Consider the following 22,277-nt stretch of genomic DNA (forward strand, 5'->3'; position numbering starts at 1 on the left):
AATGGATTGTTTTAGGGATACTGGGATGCCAGGCAAGGAATGCTGGGAAGTGAGCAGGTGGCGGCCACCACGGAGATCAACTAAAGATTGAAAATTGAGAAAAGAAAGAAAAACAAGGTAAACTAGAAGCAGTGCTCTTCCGAGCACAGGTCTCCACCAGACTGTGCGTCCTGGTGGTGCAATCCTGCAAACTTTGGAAGCTAATATTAGCCAATCAGGATGGCATATGAAATATCATACGGATCGGACTTGATCACATGACTATAGAGATACTGTGTACCGATTTGCGTGATTTTTGGATAAAATCTCAAGGAGTAATATCCAAAAATGTGTTTTACATAAGTCGGCCCAAAGGTGGCGCTATAAAAGGCTTATGTGAAAAATGCAGGGCAAAGGTTTATCCTTAGCTTCTAGGGAGTGCGCTTACAAAGTTTGAAACTGATCGGTGGAGTTATAGGTAAAACCACAAATCGGCCTGTTATAGCGCCACCATGAGGCTGATTAAAAAATGTCTTCCTCGGCCTAGTGGGAACGTGTGTGCGCGATTTCATGATAATTGCACTTTGCGTTTGTGATTTGAGGCATTTTGTTCAAAACGTCTCGATCCCACAAACTTTGGAAGCCAATCTTAGCCAATCAGGATGGAATATGCAAAATCGGACAGATCCGTGTCGATCACATGACTGTCGAGATACTGCCTACCGATTTGTAGGATTTTTGGACAAAATCTGTAAGAGTAGTGCACAGAAATGTGTTTTGCAAACATCGGCCACTAGGTGGCGCTAGAAAAGGCCCATTTGAAAAATTTAGGGCAGAGGTTCTAGATTGGCTTCCAGGGAATGTGTGTGCTCACTTTGGCAGCGACTGGGCCAACAGCGACTGAGATTAGGCGCTCACAAACTGCGAGGACGCACGCACGGACGGACGGACGGACGGACGCACGGACGGACGGACGCACGGACGGACGGACGCACGGACGGACGGACGGACGGACGGAGGGGAAAACATACTCTCCCTCAGCCTTCGGCTGGTGGAGACAAAAAGGAGAGAATGATCAGTTTTAAAGGTTTTTCCACTGATGATAGCCCTATTTGAGTTGTTATGGACAATGAAAAATGGCACAGGGCCTCAGTATGCCGTTTCGCTTGTCACGTCCGACTCTCACTATCTCTTAAACCAAACAGAATTGAGTAATACTTTATAGTTTGCCATTTGTATGAGATGGTGTGCAGACTGCAGAATCAGATCAGTTCATTCTTCTTTCTGGTCAAGTGCCCCCTTGACTGTAAATTAACTTATCAACCTCGACAAACAATAAGTGATGGGTGATTTATACTTAGTTGTGTGCCAGTGTCGTGCACTGAAAATAGCCTAATTGCTATTTTCAGTCCGTAATGCTCTCTTGCAACAATGTATAAGTCAGGCTTCAGTCTCTCCATTTACCCAAACGACAGAGAGGGCTGAATCACAGGAACACAAGTCTAGACAGAAATATTAATCGGCTGAAGTAGCTCAATCATCTATGATTTAATCACTGTGTTTTCTCCTCCACGGTTCCTCACTCTGCCAGTACTATCCCCCTTCCAAAACACAGATGCTTGTTATTCCCTCTTCAGTCCGATGGTCCACTCTCAGCTTGTTGTTCTTCTCTCAGTCAGTAGGCTTGTACACAGTTCTGGACGTCTGACCTCAGCGGCAGTTTATGCCTCAAGACACAATGGACCATTCAGGTGGAGTGACCATTAGCACACGATACACCGGGCAATACCCTCCATTGTTGCCAATGCAAGACTCAAGTTTACAAGATACAATCCCTGTTCTCATGCAAGCGGCGGAAAAACAGAGTAGGCTTCTTTTTTCGTATTCTTTTTTTTCTGACTCAGACTTCTGGGTTCCCTGGGAGCTCAAATCTTTACTGCAGAGCCTACGTAGTTGCAGTATCGTTGGCTGGGCTCCACATTTGGACCTGTGTGCAGTAGCTCAACCTGTTAGTGAGTGAGCAAAAGTGCCCAGTCGTGACGTCGTTCAATTCAGTTCAGGAGCTATGCAGCATGTTATGTCTTTTCTGTCTCTCTGTACTACAAGTATGATGATGCAGAAATGTCCCAAAACCATCCTAAGGAGGCTCTATCCAAGGGCAGCTGTGAGTGGATGCAAGGGGAAAGGAAAAGGTTGTTAAATATGAAAACAGGGAGGTCAGTCGCTGCTCGGCCAACTACAACAGAGACAGAGACAGAATGTCTTCACCCCTCTGTTCCTCCCGGGAGTATATTTAGCTGTCCATGTGCAGCAATATTAATCTTTGCCTTGAAACTACACGCCTGCCTCTGAAATATTCATCCTCCTGCTGAATATTTGATCTCCTTTGTGCTAGAATGTCTGAGGGCCTGCTGCCCACCAGTGTTCATCTATCATACACACATGCTCATTGCTCACACAACTATGCACACGAACACGCTCGCACAAACACACACATTCACACACGGTCATGCAAAGAGAGACAGCATGTGGTACCTGTGAAATAAAAACAAAACAGTTTGTTGTGTAACTGCTCTAATGTGCTTGATAGAAATTATGTTTTGCTTCATTAAGAGCTTGATGTAACAGAGGGCTTCTGCATCTCCGCTGTGGGTGCATGAGCAAAGGTGAGTGGGGAGGACTAATTAGTGTGGGCCAATTAGGACTAGATAGCAAACCTGATTAGGACAGCACTAACAAGACACCTCAGATAGTTGCGTTATGAAGTAGAGGAGAGGTGATGGTGTAATCATGTAATCAGTGGTTAGACAACGAGGGGCCGTGACACACAGTTTCCCAAACAATTTATGCGTCCAGGTCACGAGTAAAAAATACCTTAATTTTGTATTTCCTACATTTTGTTTATTTCATTTATTATTATTTCTAAAGATTTTCAAAAATGTCGCCACGAAAAATTCACTTTTTCATAGAAAATCATAACTTTGAAAATGATAATTTTAAGAAAATCGTGATCTAATTTACAACCCCACGTTGCAACGCAGCTATTTTCACTAGTTTGGGTCCTGGGGATTCATCAAATCTCTTTTGTGTCTCGAGCTAAAACGGATGGGTTGACTGCTCTCTGTCGAGGTGCCAACTTGTCTCTTGTGCACTCATGGCCATGTATGGCCTACTGAATGTGCGCCAGCAGGGCGCTGCCTGTTATTTATATCAGGTTGCACTTGTTGATGGTGACGTCACCAAGAATGCTGGTACCTGGTTGGCTACTGTCCTATCAATAAAGGCATAAAAGCCCCAAAACAAATCTTAAAAAAAGAAAAAAAAAAAAAAAAAAGAACGCTGGTCCCTGATTGGCTGCGCGGACATTGACGGACATTGACGCCGCATACAAATTCACCGAACGCAGTACTTGCACACTCTGCTAGCGCAAGTAAATATACAATGGCAGCGGACAACAAACATTTTAGCATTTCAGAAAACTGAGTGAAAATGATAATACATTCTAGTAGCCTATCAGGTAAATCTCAATCTCTGTTTGACCTTTCATGTTCAGCATACAAGAGATTCTGCAATGTTATTACAAACCCTGAAGCCAAACCAAAGTGGATAATGCAATGAAATGAAGAAAGATGAGCCTGTTCCAATCCTAGAGTTTGATTTGCGCTGTGATGAAACAGAATGTTAACATGTGCTGGGGGTCAAAAGGAAATCATCAATAAATAGAGTGAATCTACACACTGCTAAAGAAAAGGGCTCAGACAAAACAAATGTATATGGTACCTAACTAAAATGTGAAAGCAAGACAAAATACAACAAAAAACAAAACACATCATGCTTTCTTTACCCTTACTGTAATCTAGTAAAACACAAATGCCACACAAAGATATTTGCCATGCTACACAGTAAAACTCCAGTGTTAATTAACTCAACACTCCAGATTTGTACAGTATAGGAGCAGACATATTGGTACTGTAAGTTATGACTGTCCACTGTCCAGGTCCAATCATATCAATGTGTCTCCATAGCAGTAGACAGTGGTGTGGAGGGCAGGAAGCAACCAGCTGCAAAGACATCCAAGCTGGGCCAAGACGAGCCAAGCCAAGCAAAGCAAAGCCCACTGGGCCTGAAGCTAATCCCCTAATGGCTGCTATATTTGGATCAGCTGCATCTACAGTTATATAATCACTCCTCCCTGAGGACTGAAACACACCACTAACAAATTTATTCGGGCATTCAATTCATTCATACACATATATACAGTATATGTAAGTTATTACTGATCTGGTGATACGAATAGAATAGTGGTATAATGTTATAATTCACCACAAGAACATAACCGCTAAGGGCGGTTAGACTGAGTCAGTCGACTGTAACATTGCACACCGGGCCGTGCAAGCTCACTATGTGTTGCATCGCTTTGTAAGCTTGTAGATCAGCTATTTGTGTTGCGCAAAACCATCGTCCAAGTATAAATTAAGCAACTTGTAACTTCCCCTGTGGATTTCAATCAGGCCGAACCAAAAGCTGATGCACAATGTGCCAGTTTCATAATGACAACAAACAAACAGGATGCCATAGCTTTGCTGCTCAACACTGTACTGACTGTCACTGGGTGTCAAAAGGAGGTCAGACGGTATCATCTTCCCAAGTGACCTCCAATCCATGCATATTTCAGCAGCAACACAGAGTAGCGAGTTCTCCCTCCGGTCTTTCTCTGTGGGGGAGCGGATAGTGTGCATGTCTGTGATCACCAGAAGGATATGAAAACAAGTGGAAAAATAATCTGAAACCTGCTAGGAAAGGCAAAGGGTTGCAATAGGTCAAAGGCCAAGAGACTTCCTGTGGAATCATATTCATCCACTGTGCTCCTTTTTGCCCTTGATCCTATATCAATAATGACTTTTAATGGCTGCATGGATCAGAGCTTCCGTAGTGCAGGAGATTATTCTATACTGCAATGTAATATATGTGCTGTTATGCATTGCACACATTAAGGCAGTGTATGTTTGTTAAAATGTGTGTTAAACTAACACACATTCTGATATTAACTGGGGGTCTACTCTACTGTACCTGTCAGCTCTTAAGACAACAGCTGTGGTGAAACTGACACTCACTCTACAAATTGGGGATTTTCTTGTGCACTCCCACATCTTTCAATGCCATCACATGCACACAGTGAGACATTCTGCCTTCTCTCAGTTGCCACCGTGCACCCACCTGTTTCAGGTTGATATACCAATTTTATCCATTCAGGATACAGATCAAACAAGTGAAATTGGAAGTGATGAAACCAACAGACAGTATAATATTGGAACTGATAAATTATCTGAGTGGGGTTCTCTCTCCTGATCACAAAGATCTGTTTACTAAAGAGCTGGAGAGATGGGGACGCAGTTACTGGACAAATAGCTACATAAATCGAGGGCCAAAATGCAAAACCTCTGCAAATTTTATGATTTTTGCATTTCACTTGAAATGGGTACTATAAGGCTATGCTGCATATGGTCAGTCTGTCTGCAAGATCGTTCTGCCCCTCATTTTGCAGAAAATGTCATGTGACTAGAAATAGTTGAAAATTAGTTAGTTTACACTGTAAACTAACTTACCAGAGAGTCTCTTTTCTCAGTGTTTTGAGATTAGGTAAACTTACCAAATTAACACGAGAGGCAACAGATAAGGGACAACCAGATATGTATACACTAGTCCATCTAGACAGCTATATCAGTTGCTTTCTGAAAATAAATATATGAAGATTATGTAAGATGAGAAAAGTGATCTATAACTGCTGAAAAATCTGCTTTCTGGTTATTGAATATATAAATATGTATAACATATTTATTGCTTATGAGAATGCCAGAATATAACATAGTTATATAACATAGTATTTTAAATGATCTGTTGCCCTGTCTTTAAGAGGTCTCTCTTTTGTTCCTGCCTCTGTCTCAATCTCTCTTATTCTGCATTTCTATTTCAGTCATAATTAAGCCATGCCATGCTTGAAGTTAGTGTTAATGCTTCCAAGACAGGTCTGTGAAAGCTACATCCATTTACAGGGGAGTTTTATCTACATCACAGTGGGAGGGCTGGGAAATGGAAAATATGAACAATTACCACATTCTTCTGAAATTCATTTCACTACCAAGCGGGCCAGAGAAGCAAAGCTTGCCTGTCCTTGGACAGAACATCTGGACAGGCTCCCACAACAATTACCGGAATCAGAATGTTTTTTTTATTGCCAGGCATGTTTGCACATACAAGGATACACGGAAGCATACTGTTAAATATTACTCAGAATATAAAGATAAGTAAATACATACAGTAGTAACTATGTACAATGTGCAATATAAAATAGAAGCTGGTATAACATTGCATGTTGAAAGTACACAGAGGGGAATATAGCATACTGCCCTTTAGCATCAAACAAAGATAACAACTACTGACACAGATCTAAATGTCCGGATGTTTACATTCCATCTTTCATGAGACAGGGTTCATGACATACAGTAGAGTAGTAGTAGGCCTACTACTACACCACAATCTCACTTCCATGCCATAGTGGCTGCTGACTATGATGTCAGAAGACAAACACTTGTGGGACTGCTGGAGAACATATACACAGAGCGAGCACTGCATACAGAACGCAGCCTCATCTCAACCCCACTGCCACTCCAAGAGATGCTTACACCTCTGTCAATCCACATGGGCTCTGCAGTCTGCATCAAACAGCTGACATCACAGAAGTATGTACAGTAGAGTATACAAGCAAAAGAGAGCAACCAGCCTAGGATGCTATAAATGCACGTCTACTCTACAAACAAACTAAAGCTGGAATCCTGGACAAAAATAAATCCTTCATGTGTTCCCTTTATTGTCTCCTTGTGCTGTTATGTCTTCCATGAATAATAAACAACAGACAGCAATCATTAAAATAATCCCTCTGTCCACACTGCCTCTGGATATTACTCCCTCTCAGATTTCACAAATACCGATGTTAAATGCATGCCAATATATGATTCATCGATCTGCACTCCAACTCTGTGCACAGTCACCCATCCCAGACTGAGGAGAAGGCAAGTTAGTGGGGACAGTCAATACACACTTATTTGTCACCACAAAGCCCCTTGGACATTGACACAAAGCAGTAAAAGCCCAGGGACAAAGAGGTAGAGGTAGAGGGAGCGGGGGTTTAAAGGGAAGGCGACATGGGGAGAGGTGAAGTATCATTTTGGGTTTTCTTTTCCAACTAGCCCTTACCCGTTCAAAGATATGAGCTCCAAAATGATGTGCAGTGTGTGGGTTATGGGATGTGCACTGTGCACACAGTATATGAGGGATGGAAAGTAACTTTAACTGGTGCTTGCATGATGTAGGAGCATCAATGTAAGAAACCCGTTTTGTTTAATGGCTACAGAGATACTGTCCCCCCCCCCCCCCCCCCCCCAGCCCGCCCGCCCGCCCACCCGCCTGCACACACACCCGCCTGCCTGCACACACACACACACACACACACACACACACACACACACACACACACACAGAGCTGGTTAAACATTTTGCCTCAAGCTAGATGCAGAATAGATGTGCCTCATGCTAGATGCCGAATAGATAGTAGATACAGCATAAAAATGCTAATATACAGCATACGATTTGTGAAAGTGACAAACGGCCTTCACAGTTATGTCAGGTGTGTTCATATGCTGATGGTGATGCGATTTCAGATCAATTGCTCCAGCCACCGAGGAGAAACGCTGGGACAGACAGACAGACATTTGCAAAATTATAGTATAGATGTGATGTGAGTCATGGAGCATGCATCGCTCTCTCCTCAAAGCCTGCCTTCCCCTGCAGCTAGAGGGGCTGGAGGAGAGAGTCTGTACATGCAGAGAGAGATGGAACATGGCAAACAGCAAAACTGCCCAAGACGGTGTCTGCTGTCCTTTCCAGATGGGATAACATGATGGTGGCAGGGAGGGAGAGTGGAAAGCCAAGAAAACAAGAGAAGGAGAGAAACAACACATAACACTCAAGTCAAAAGACAAAACAAAGCTCTCACGCGCACACACTCACGCACACGCGCACACACTCACGCACGCACGCACACACACACACACACACACACACACACACGCACATACACGCGCACACACACACACACGCACACACACACACGCACGTGCACATGCATGTACATGTATGTCCACTGTGCCCTTAAGCTGTCATACATACACAGTGCTGGTCCAGTAGATCCATGCATTCAACCTCACATCTCAGTGAATAATAACAATCCCTCCCACCCCACTGTGTGTCTGCCTCCTGTTCAGGCCAGCTGTCGATGCTGTGTGTGGCTGGGCTGCACTCTGCAGCTGATCCTCCTCATTTAAATGCCTCTGACATCTATCTGGAATGTACCACGAGGGGCAGAGGGGCATGTCACTTGCAGTGGTGGATCTTCCGCAAGTCTGCTAAAAACTTTGTCATATGACAGTGGCACTTGCCGCAAAGGACTGATTTCCGAGCAAAAAAAGCTATTTAAATGAGCCACATACTGCAGATTAGTGTCAGTTTTTTTCATGGCCCCCCTCTCCTCTGTTTTTCCTCTTACTCCTTCCTGTGTTTCGCTAAAGGGAGCATGTGTATGGGAGGTTTGTTCATCTCTATGTGTGCTTGTGCATGTTTTCTCCTGCTGGGAGGTCTGAGGGAGATGATTGTCCACTAAATGAGACCCCTGCCATCATCTCTCACATGAATAAAATTAAATGGTCAGCATGTTGTCTGGTGCAACAATCTCAGCTGGAATATGCTTTCCCATACAGTGGTGACACTAGTCTTTGTGTATATGCATAATGAAAAAAAGTAAATGAACAATGGCTATTTTGGCCTCAGCATTGCTTTTGATGCAATGCATCCTCATTTCGCTATCACAAGCACTTACAAATTGAAGATTCTTTTTGCGACAAGCACAGTCGTCAAAGTTCCCTGGTTGAATGTCTATGACTGTAATAATAATAATTTGATTTGTTCTGTCCCAACACATTTTCTGCATGTTTAATGATCACATGATAACTGCTGCCAGTTCACTGATGACTTTGATTTGGCTCAGAATGCTCTCTGGTGATTGAATTGAGACCCAGGGAGAATCTCCAACACATGCCTATAGTCAAGAGGATGAGAGAGGACTAAATCAGACTTGTCTACCTAGATTATTGTCATTACAGAATGTTGAACAAGCTGATGCCTGAATTTCCATGATTGTTTCCATAATTACCGTAATGATAATCTCATAACACATTTTAAAGCCTTTTATCCTCTGTGTCCTATAATACATTTTGGCACGTTGGCTATGGTGTGTGCGGCCACTTTTCTGTATTTTTAAGACATCTTCTGACATTTTAAAGCCTTGTCATACAATGTTATTTTCCTTGCCATCTACAAGCATTTACAGTATATGTATATTGCATATGTATTAAACAAATGAAGTGATAATTATTTTCTGTGGAACCAACTGGAGCAATACAGTTTCAACAGCACTCACAGCATTTCAAGAAAACCTTGGAGCACTAGAGGTAAACAAGCAACTCAATTCAAAAGCAAATGATCTCCCTAACATTCAGAGTTAATTTATTATCCTTTTCCTAAACCATCTAAATACAAACTCATTGGGACTAAATGACTAATCAAATTGTTATGACCCAGAAAATGGTAGACCATAGACCAAACAATGTTTCTGTTACATTATGTGTTTGTCAGTCCAATCTAGCTGAATTTACTTATAAGAGGCTCCCTCTCATGGTCAAAACACTGTATCACATACAGACTCTCTTCTGTGTCACACACAGACTCGCTTCAAATTAACCAAACTACAGCATGGTACTGTACTTATATTATTAGTAATTAAAAAAATAAGACTAATTTCATGCAACAGGCTTTAGTCTCACACACCAAAGGCCCAATGGCAGTCATTAAAAAGGACATAGCAACACTCTAGCACAAAAAATGCAACAAAACTTCAACCACAAGTCACGTGAATATATGGACAGGTAGAAAAGACATCTTTAAAGCAACATGCATCGTACCTCTTATGCCTTTTCTTTGTATGGGACAAGCCACAACTATTGAGAACCAGGCTTTGTCTGTCCACTGGTAGCTGTGGTGTGATTGCAGTACAGCAGCGTTGGGAGACAACAGCGTTCTAAAGACACAGGGTGGGTCCCTATGTACTGTATATCTTCTACCTCACCTCTGACCTCTCCATTAAAACCTGAGTAGCAGCAGGGCAAGATATGGTCCCACCCATGGGGGTAGAAGTCCACTGTAGCAAGCCCTCAGCCCCACATGAGTAATGGAGGGTGAGACTGCGAAAGAGACTATATACAACATGAGATAGATATAGTAATGACTGGAGTAATGACTAGGGGTTATCAGCAATTTAGGCACATCTGTTTGCAAATGGCTGGGTGGGAATACTAATTCTCTGTCAATCATTCGTTACAAATGAATGATTGACACACTCGTTCCTAAAAAAGTGCATTTACAACCACCTAGTTTCACAAATGGTTCCATAACACAGAACAAAATCAGCCTGGTACTGTACTTTGTAAAGTAGATAGTATAGGCTAGTAGCAGGTTTTGTAAGGTTTATATGGACTGGATCCTTTTAAATGGTAAACTTTTGGCAGTGATTTGTTTTAAATGGATAACTGTACTGTATATCTTTTTGGAATATAGCTCAAGTAGAAATTACGCTTCTACAGTACTTGTGGATGAATTCCACTGGACAGAAAGGGCACAAAAGATTATCCACTGGAACGCTGTCACATCATTACAATATGGTCATGTCAAACATGCCGACAAGTGTATGCATGTCATGATGATAAGGAAGATAATAAGATATGACCAAACAGGGTGTAAACTGTATATGGCCAAAGTGCAAAGGGTCTTTTGAAACCGCCAATCGGCATACCATAGTAAATGGCTATCATCGATACCTTGTTCTGGCATCGCCTTACTGGAAATGGGATCACACACTACAACAAGGCCCATATTTTATTTATGAAAAGCCTGCAGGATCTAAGCACAGAACACAGGGATTTCCAAAGAGCCAAATTTGGTATCATTACAATGCATTATAATTGTTGATTTTGTGTCACCCACAAAATTGTACCAAAATCTGTATGCATAGACAGCCATCATAGACAGAGAACTTGCGATTTATTGTGGATCTACGGGTGTTCAAACACGTGAAAAGAAACACCATGAGCAATACTCTCGGCTAAGTGGTGAGTGGGTGTTGTGTTAAATGGCAGAACTGCAATTTTCTCAACAAGAAGCAGTGATTCACCCTTAAAGCCAATCCCACCTGTCTGGTTCAATTTATGCACCCTGCACTGACCTGCTTCACATAGACATATCCTCGTGCACGTAATGATGCTACATGGACACAAAGGGCTGTCTAATGGAGAGCGACACAAAGGGCTGTCTGATGGAGAGAGAGCAGCTGTGTCCTCATTCTCTCCGAACTTGGCCAGTCTGGTGGATCTTGACAACCTTATGTCAAGAAGAAAGTTGTGAAGGAGTCAAACTGAGGCAATGTTGAAAGCTACAGTACCCCCACTCTCCTTTGTACCATTATCACGCAAATGCTGCACTAGTGCTCATATACTGTAACAGCGCAGTCTTGAGTAAAATATGTATTTTGTATTTATTAATATAGACTGAAGCAAAGGTTGAAAAGAACAAAGCAGGGGAGGGACAGGTCATACAACAGACACACTCTAATCGATTGACTGACAGAGTGCAGACAGATCAGTGTGAAATGGAGGAATAGAGGCATTGGGTTCTTTTTAAAACAGTCTACTCTAATAGACCCTAGCAGTTCCAAGCTACTAACCAATTTGGACATGAATTAAATGGACTAATGAAATGGAAGTGTGAGAGGATCAGTAATTCATAAGCATATAATGAATGTCTCCGACAGTAACAAGGACAGTCACACATTTATCAAAGTTCATTGAGGGTTTCAGCACATGACACTGGTAATTATACTAACAGTCCATCTACCACAATATACACATATTTTGCCTACATTTAGTTTTGCTAGAAAGTAATGAGTTAACAAATATACACATAGTGTACTTGTACACTATGTACATATTTTAGTGATAAAAAACAACAAATGAGTAATAAAATGTCATCTCTGCTTTCTCAAGATGGATTACTGACTTGTTTTAACAAACTAAATATGACCCGAGTCTGACTCTTAGCTCTTGTGGTTCTTGTGCAGACCAAGCTTTAACCAGCTAGGCCCAGGGTAATGGTGTGTAGGTTGGGGCAGTAAGAGGGCTGTATCCTAACATCTTTATGTATGTATGCCTATATGCATGTAGGGGGGATGGGACAAATCTGTCAGAGATGATATAGCTAAGATTAGCAGCTAGCACCATCCCGCTCAGCCACCCTTCAAATCTGTCTCTGTGGAGCGTCCCTTTGTATCTCTCTGTAATAGTTACTGTCAGCTGTGAGCAGTGACAGCAGTGTAATCACAGAAAGGCAGAACATTTCAACCATGACTTAAAAAGGAAAGGATTTTCCAAACTGGTCTCTCTATTTTGGCAGTACTACTGTATGTATAGTATCATGTCATAGCACCGTAGATATATTTCATATGGTATTACCTACTGGTTTGAGTGATTGCTGATAATAACTATGTTTTATTTATTCTAAGGCTATGGTTTACATCATTCTAATATGACAATCACATTTTAAAAGATATGAAAGCCTGCAACTGTATATACAGTACAGTAGTGTGTACTTTTCCTCCATTACACATTGAGGAGTGGGTTGGAACTGCAGATCTGCAGCCTCAGCAACTTCCCTCGTTTCATAAGACAAAAACGACTCTGCTCTGCCATGAACGTGTCACCTGACCAGAATATGAAGAGCATTAACAGAGGATTGATGTAGGCCTGTTTTCTCTGAGCAATGTGTCCTGAATGAGATGAGAGAGAGAACAACGCCTCATGAATTGTAGCAGAGAGTGGCGTTTAATTGTGTTTCACCATGGTGACATTCTACCTTCAAAAGGACCCTACTCTTTGTAGTAGTGATGAAAGGGGCATTTGGTGTGCATGCTGTACATCAGGGTCTACACACTGAGGCTAATCCTCTCATTCAGGAAGGAAATAAAGGCTCGGTCAATCACTCACGTAGTCATAAGGTACTGACATATTTCTCTCTGGAGACAGATCAACACGTTCGATCTCAGCAAAATAAAGCATTTGTACGTTTGCCACAATAAATGATGGTGTAAATTCATTTTGAACCACTTTAACCCTCACATTTTGGGCATGTGATTCAAAACAAATTACCTTTTCTTAAATGACAGATCTACAAGCTTGCGATGTGGCACATTGTGAGCTTTTAGCTATTTGGATCTATTTTTTAAATAGTAAGTGGTAAGTAAGTGGTTTTAAATAGTAGTGGTAAAGCACTAGACTGCATAAAGTGCTAGTAATTAAGAAAGTGATGAGGGATGTGTAATACCAAAGTGCATTTGACATGAAACTGCAGGGAACACAAGGTACAGCGCAAATGCTGCAATCCCTACGCAGAGCATGCCACACCTCCTCAAATCAACAGGTTAGGATTTACCCAAAACTATTCAGGGGCAAACGTATATTCACACTTGGGTCTATGATTCTTTTCCAGATCTTTGTGTCACTGGTCTTATGGCAATTGCTAAATATGCATCAATAACACAACATAATTAAAATCATTTAGTGATGCACATGCAATGGCATGGTAGTCATAGTTGTGGTTATTGTAGAACATTTTATTATGAACATTCACTTTCACATGCAGCACCACTATGAGTGATACACATTCTTGCATTAAGAGCTTAGGCTCTATTTTGCCATGTTGTTTTTTAATGGCTTGTAGAGCTGCTATTTTAGGGACAAAACAATGTTGTGACACATGCACAATTCTCAATCTCCAGCCCCACTTACCTGGGCTGGCCGTGTACTGTAGGCTGCCCCTCTTCCTGAAGGGTGACTGGACCTTGGGTTTGGCCCCAGACCCAGGCGCCGCCCCGGGGGTCAGGTTGGAGGACATGATCCCCCGTCTGCGGTTCAGCGGGGCACGGACAGGAAAGGGTAGGAAAGCTATGAGTGTGAGTGAGAGCTGCAGGAGATGGGAGAGTGTTAGGGAGAGGAGACAAGAGAGGAGGGGGAGTTGGAGGAAAGGACAGAGTGAAATAAGGAGCAGTGAGAGAAGGAGAGAGAGAGAGAGAGAACGCTGAGAAGATGTGGTAGAGGACAGAGAGACAGAGGAGGGATGGCAGGAGATGAAGAGACAAGAGAAATGCAGCGCAGATGCTGGGTAGCTAGAGGCGGTTTGACTGCAGTGAGGGCTGCATGTGTGAGTGTTTGTATGCATGCATGCGTGTGTGTGTGTGTGTGTGTGTGTGTGTGTGTGTGTGTGTGTGTGTGTGTGTGTGTGTGTGTGTGTGTGTGTGTGTGTGTGTGTGTGAGGGATTTCCAAAGCGGTTGGTCCAGCATGGGTCTACGCTGCAGAGCATCGCTGTGCTTTCATGCTGCAGTGTTAGGAGGCTCCGCCCCCCTATAGGCATCCATGCCTGAGCTGCTGCAGTGCTGACAGAGGCCAGGAGGGGCGGAACAGAGGTGCTGCCACCCCATCCCATCCCAACCCTACCATGCATGCTTGTACAGACTAACGCATGCATGGCATGCACTCACGCTCGCACAGCACAGCATCACCAAGCCCCAGCCCACTGGTTCTCAAGGTCAGGTCCGGGGACCACCAGCACCAGGGGGTCTGTAACTCTGAGAGGTGTACAAAATAAATACAATTAAAACTGATAATTATTTTCAGTGTAGATTCAAGATGAAAGAATAAATACAAATATTTCCATTACCACGGCCCTGGTGGTCCCCGGGCCTGAGGTTTAGAAAAGCTTGAGTCTAGCTTACTCCGTTGCCATAACAACCACAAACCTGACAGAGAAGGAACAGTAGCAGTAGTAGTAGTAGTAGTAATACAGTAGCACAAGAGTCATACTTAACCTCTTACCCCAATATATGTATACATATGTATATGGATGGTAAGTTATTAATATTTAGTAATAAGAGTGTAAAAGCTACAGCATATGGTGTATTGTTGTAGCTAATTGATATATAACACTATGCTAAATTATATGGATGATTTGTTACTAAGGATAATTAGTGAAACTTCTTTAACTTCCTTTTGCTCTCTTCCTGCTTGGTTAGTCTCATGATTAGTTAATTTAATTTATCTATTGTTTTCAGTTTTGTTAAACCAGTTTTTGAAACCAAGTTATTTTCTTTGGTTGTTTGTTGTTCTTTAAACTTATCAGCCTCAACTGTATGTAGGCCTATCTATTCAAGTTTTATTAAACAGAATAAAATAAATATGTCATGACGATATGACTTGATGTACATATAACCACTTACTGTAAATGCACTATACAACAAATCTCTTTGCCGTAAATAACCAATCTACAAGCCCTTAGAGCTGCTATTTTGGGTGAGTGTTACCTCCAGAACAGGGATGCTTGGGGCTCAAGTGGTAAAGGACAGTTCCAGGGAGTCTCACATAGTTTTAATTTTTTGTAATAGAACTGTATGGGCCACAGACTGTGTGGCACTAATAAATCCAACTGTATCTCGACAAATTTCATTTAGTACCTTATTATGTGCATTGTGCAGTCTCAGGGCTACAATAATGGGTGGCATTTCTGATTGAAAACTATTGAAGCAACTGTTAAACGTAAAAAGGTTACTAAGTTATAGGTAAAGCAATGTTATCAGTCATTCTGGTTGCTGGTTCAGAGAGAAAAATCAAACCTCGGTTCGAAGTGAATCGGTGAATTTTTATTCTATGTGTTCTAGAGCTATGAAATCTGTGTTCTAGATCTATACATTTTGTGTTCTAGATCTATACTTTCTATGTGTTTTAGTTCTATATTTTTATGAATTCTTAATGAATGAATGATTTTGTCTGGAGGGCCAAATTGTCATGTGAAGCTTGACCAATCCTCAATACTGCATGCACGGGACATGACAAGGACACGGGACTCCTTGGAAGCCTATGGGACAGACTTTACGGGACAGACAAAGCCACTCCTTGGAAGCAGCGTGCCTTTCACCACTTCAAAAATAATAATAACATGAAATCCTCTTCAAAGTATTGATTTACACAATGATTCACATTGATAGTGAGCTCTCATTCCAGACATCCAGTCCATAAATGTGGATGACAGCATATTATGCAGTCTCTCCAAAAGTGTCATCTTGCCTCGCTTGTTAGCTCCCTTGGTTTTACATAACAATGGTCTTCTGAATACAGCCTGGCATCCAGCCAGCTGAAAAACACAACAGTCTGATGGAACTGCGCCTGCTCAGTGCTGCAAAGGGGGTCAGCCAACCTCATTTCTACCTCAACCTCAGATCTATGCACTGCTGGAGCTTGTGGAGGATAGATTACATATTAGAAGGAACAAATAGTTCTAAATCCAGCATGGTATGCTTTAAGATTCAGATTGTTTCATTCCTATTGTGTTAAATGAATGCAACACAAATCCCAAACTAAATGGTAAAACAAGCTCTGTAGGGAGGGGCAGATGTGTTAAATGGCTCAATTGTCTGATGATAACACTACCATCCAACCAGGAGAGAGAACTCATACAGGAAGTGAAATTGGAAGTGATGAAACAAAGAAATGTGCAGACGAATGTGGAACTGGGACACACATTTTAAATGGAAAGAAATGTTATGGGTTCTCTCTCAAGATTGAATGAAATTGGCAACCCACCTGATAATGTATTTTATGTTTACTAAAGATCTGGAGAGATGGGAATACCCCCTGTTACTGAACAAACACAAAATAACCACCTTTAGCCTGGTATAGGTGAACAGGCGAGGCTGGTATCCAGCTATAGTGGGGAAACCCTTCTTGCATGAAAAGACAGATCATGCTGCAGGAAAGCATACAACATGGTGCTAGCGTCCTCTTGTGGTAACTTCAAGAACTAAAGCAATAGAGAGACACCATAAAACCAGAATGCAATTTTAAAGATAGAGAAGGAAAAAAACAGATTTCAAGGATTTCTGCCATAGATTTTCATATTGTAGTTTATAGATTTTGCACTTCAATAAACACTGGGTGTCCAATTTGTGATACTATTGTGAGTCGTGACAAGGCACAGAATTCCAAACAGCTCTGAAGAAAGAAGGGCAATGTTTTGGCGTGGCCCATCAGGAAGGAACACATGCCTCTGCTTATGCAATACCTGGCTGTTGTACCCATTGTACCTGTTGTCATGGCAGTACCCATTATCATAGGACTTGTATACCATCTCCATACATGGGCAAAGCACTTGAGATATACTTGTAGGAGCAGTGTCCAAAAATGTGTTTTGCAAAAATCAGCCTCATAGTGGCGGTAGAAGAGGACCATGTGAGAAATCAGGCTGAGAAATCAGGCTGGAAGTTGTGAATTGCCATCCAAGGAGTGTGTGTGCAAAGTTTGACATCGATAGGGGCAACGGTTCCGGAGATAAGAGTAGGGCCAAAAGTGTGACGTGACAGACTGATGGACTGACGGAGGGACAGTTGGAGGTTTTCATAGTAACTTGCGACCTAATGGTCGCAATGACAAAGGCACTTAACTATACTGTACTGTGTATCACCACATACTGATGAAAAGAGAAATGACAGTCATGTAGAAGTGCATAGTCATGGAAGCATATTTGTCTTCTTTGGCAAGAACTTTAAGGTTTGTGGAGTTCATGTGATTTCATGATACTATTCTGGTAACCCTTGATCTTTGTGTGTAAATACTACGCCATGGTATCACCAGTCTGTGCGTCATGCGTGTGAGTCTACTTATTTAAGGTGCATTGGGACTAAACCACCAAAGCTCCTCACCGAGGGCAAACCACTGACCAGCTAAAGTAATGGAGCTGTTAATTACATTACTTAGTATCCATAACACATGCTGTTTCAGCAGCATTACACTTTCACTTTCTGTGCCAAAGGGTAATGTCATTAGACATCAAAAGATGGTGGATTTATATGAATTACAGCAAATGGACAGTAGTAGTTGCACGCTAATACAGTGCAGTTAGTGTAACAGGATAGCTCTCTATTGTCTCACTACCTGAAGGCAACATTTATTGTTATCGTCACCATACTGTTGTTTATTGATGGAAAATGCTGCAGCTGTACACACATTTAATACCCGCTTAGAATAGATATTTACAAAATAATAAAAGCCCAGATTCAGTACACTTTTTTCACTTTGGTCTGTCTTAATTAGTGTCCAGACAATAGTACTAGTTCGACTTTATTCCATCCATCCATCTTCCAGGGCCTCCTAGATAAACCTTATTTTTTTGTGGCGCTACTCCTCCCACAGTTTTTGTGGCACGCACTTGGGCCATATGTCAAATCGACCGGCTTCATCGGGAATCGATTCCTTGCATTTAGCTAAGAGATACGTTATATAGTTTAATTTATATAAATGTATTCGTGAATTAATATTCTCCATTGACTTTAATTAAAAATGAAACTTTTCCCAAATATGGAGATGACTGACATCATATATGTCTGACATCATAGACCACATGAGACACATTGTCCATATATGGACATTCCAAGATATGGACGTAATATTATATTGATGACATCATGGATCTCCATATATGGGCATAAAAGGGACAAGGACGGAATGGTTAACACTGCTCGAATAGGCAAAAGGACTGACAGATGCAGAGATATTTACAAGTGTGACTCGCCTCAAGGCAACCACACTTGCAATTTCCAATTTCATCTTTATAGTTGGTTCTTTGTTTTTCATTTTTTACTCTTTTATAGATACCGTCTCACTAGAGAGGCAATGTGAAATAAAAATAAAAATATTATATTGTGAAGTATGATGCACTGTCTACCCTGATAATAACAATAAAAATACCATACGTTTCTCCCAATGTTTCACTACTTGCTCACAGCCCACAGGAGACTGCCATGATGTGTTAACCCCGCATCCCTCCTGGCTCCCAGGGTTGATCTAAGGCTCTGGAGGTAATCTTGTCAACAGATCAGAGATGTTGGAGCCGTTCACAAGGCCTGGCTACTCCCCCCAGAGCCTAATGGGATTGGGCCACTGCCACTAGAGTGGCTGCCATCATTAGTCCGCTTGGAACAGTTTGAGGATTTAAAGTTCTCAAGCAAACATTTACTGTCCTGTAGATGCTTAGGCAGAGTGACGTGAGAGTGATGCTCGATATCTTAGGAGCGGACAACGCTGGGTTCAGCAGACAAGGCGATATGGATATAAGAATGTGGGGCTGAGCCATGGCTCACGTAGATGCAATAATGTTCTCATCATGAGTGAATTTATGAATGTTTATTTTGAACATTAAAAAGACAATAAATACAAAAAAGTATATTGTTTTCTAATCCTGTAAACAATGTATAGCACATTAACTGGGATTTTAAAACCTCCAGACATATTTGGGTTATTGCAGATATTACCAGTAAGACTCCCTAATCGGGAGATAAGCGACCGTCAGGTCGCATACACAAACTTTAGAGGGCAATGGTAGCCAATCAGGAGGGAATATGGGAAATGGGACAGATCCATGTTGATGACATGACTTTAGAGATACTGTGTACCGCTTTGCGTGATTTTAGGGCAAAATCTGTAGGAGCAGTGTCCAAAAATGTGTTTTGCAAGATTCGGCCTCATGGTGGCGCTAGAAGAGTGAGGGGCCATGTGAGACATTTGGCAGCCAAGGAGTGTGTGTGCAAAGTTTGGCATGGATTGGGGAAACGGTGGCAGAGATATGAGAAGGACAAAAGTGTGACGTCAGACTGACAGACAGACAAACTGACTGACAGCCGGTGGAGGTTTTGATAGTAAATGCGATCTGACGGTCGCAACAAACTTGCCCAATATGTAGAATGCCAACTCTTTAACATTTTCTATTGTCAGAGAGCATTGAACACTAACTTTCAAACACAGCAAAGACTTAAAGTAAACAGATTTGTCCAGTGGATGTATTAGTAAACTGCTGTTCAGATTCCATGCATAATTTATTTTTCTGTATTTATAATCCCTCACTTGTCACTACAACTGTGAGTATTTTTATTTTACCTGCACCTTCACCTTCCTCTCAATCCTCTAGTCTAGATACCTTCTGAGCCTATTAGACCATGACGTCATCGACTGACTTGTCTTATGAATGGGGGAGCAACTAAAGCTCTGTTAAACCCGTTGGCCCTCCAAACACCAAATGGCAAATGCCAACTCAAGAATTGCATGGCCACAAAAGAATAAATAAAACCACATTGGTCATCAACAGCAGCTTATAAACTACATTCTGACAACTTCAAGACCAAATCTAATCCAATTATGCCCATACTGTACTGTATGTACTTGACTATTACTGTATTATTGCTGACTATTACTGACTATTATGGCCCTGGTCTACAGTATCTGTTGTCAATTTAAAGAGATTAATTTGATCATTCAGGTACTGTTTAATGCTTACAGCTTACCTCATCGCTGCTGGGTGTGGTCTGGCGGATAAGCTTAATTACACAATTGTTTCTTCATCCTCACCATCACCAGCCTAGGAAGTTGTGACACTTAACTGATACACAATAGGTATTGATGAACTGGCAAGTGTTTTACATCCTATATCAGTTACACATGCACATGCCAAAAGCCCAAAACATCATCAGTTACAACTGATGTTGCTTCAGTGACTCCATATTAAGCAGCTTTTCAGGATCAAGGCATGTTTTTGTTCATGTTTCCCCAAGAATTAATGCTATCTGTGTGTGGACAATAATATAAGGTATAATTTGTATAATTAAAAATACAACAGGGTATTTTTAGGTCAAATGCTGCCCTCTGTGTAGAAAAGACATCCTGCCAATAAACTACAAGGTTTTTGGGCAGAATTTCCTCCTCCTCCGATAGGACTACTACTACAGTACATCCTTAAGCCCATGACCACCTAATTCCAACATGGTTTGGGATGGCTCAGGGCAGAAGACAGGGTTAACAAATATAATGGGATTTGTAATTAAGATAGTCAAGGGGACTGTGACTCAAGTTTTGTCTAACTACTTCTCCAAAATGAGTGACGCCCACAACACTAGAGGGAGTAACCATGATCTGGTACCACCCACATTTAGAACAAACATCAGTAGACCACAAGGGAAGGTCAACGTAATTTTCCCATGTCTTTTAAGTTGATGTTTATTTTGAAAATATTGGCAAAAAATGAATAAAGTGTAAAACAAATAACAATGAATGCCATACTCTTATTATGAATACATTGTGTTACTGTTTATATATGTTGATGAGATGTATTATTGTGTAAATTATTACTATACAGTATATAATATGTTGATTAAAGGAGCTATAGTCAACTTTTTCTTAAAAAACGGACACTAAAATAAAAATGTTTCGAAAACATTTATACAAAAGATTAAGCTTCATATATGTGTTTCTATTAAAAAATGACCACAAAAAGTATAAAATAATGGTAAAATAATCATTTTGGTAATTGTCGGGCAGTCGGGCCGACAATGTTTACATCCGATGTAAACAAAGTCGGCCTGACAATGGCCAAAATGATTATTTTATACTTTTTGTGGTCATTTTTGAATAGAAACACATATATGAAGCTTAATCTTTTTTATAAAATATTTTCGAAACATTTTTATTTTAGTGTCCGTTTTTCAAGAAAAGGTTGACTAGCTCCTTTAAGTGTATCCTTTTAGCCTTAATGTCTTACTGCACCACATTCTGCTTACATTTCTGACCAATAAAGCATTCAATCAATCAATATATTTATCAATATATAATTTAATTATAATAAGGTCTAACACTTGCACAGGGATGAAGACCCACTGACCTCAATCCATAGTGTAACTCTGGAAGATTACCTCTGTACAGTTCAAAGATCACCCATTCAATCATGCCACAACACACTTGCTGTACATAACACAACCAATGCGAACAAACATTCAAACAGCCATTCACACACAAACAATATATATCTTTTGTTATGATTCCATTCGGCTGAACACTAGTGAGATTTAATTACAAAGATTAAATTAGTTTATTCTCACATTTGGATACTGTTTTTGAGTTGAGCCCCGCCCCCACCCCCAAGCAAGAACCATGGTAAAGTGGCAGTTGCTTTTATTAGCCGGCACCACCTGGGATTTAAACGTCTTAAACTT

The sequence above is a fragment of the Nannobrachium achirus genome (genome assembly GCF_963921795.1).
Source record: "Nannobrachium achirus genome assembly, chromosome: 9".
In the NCBI taxonomy this organism is placed as follows: domain Eukaryota; kingdom Metazoa; phylum Chordata; class Actinopteri; order Myctophiformes; family Myctophidae; genus Nannobrachium; species Nannobrachium achirus.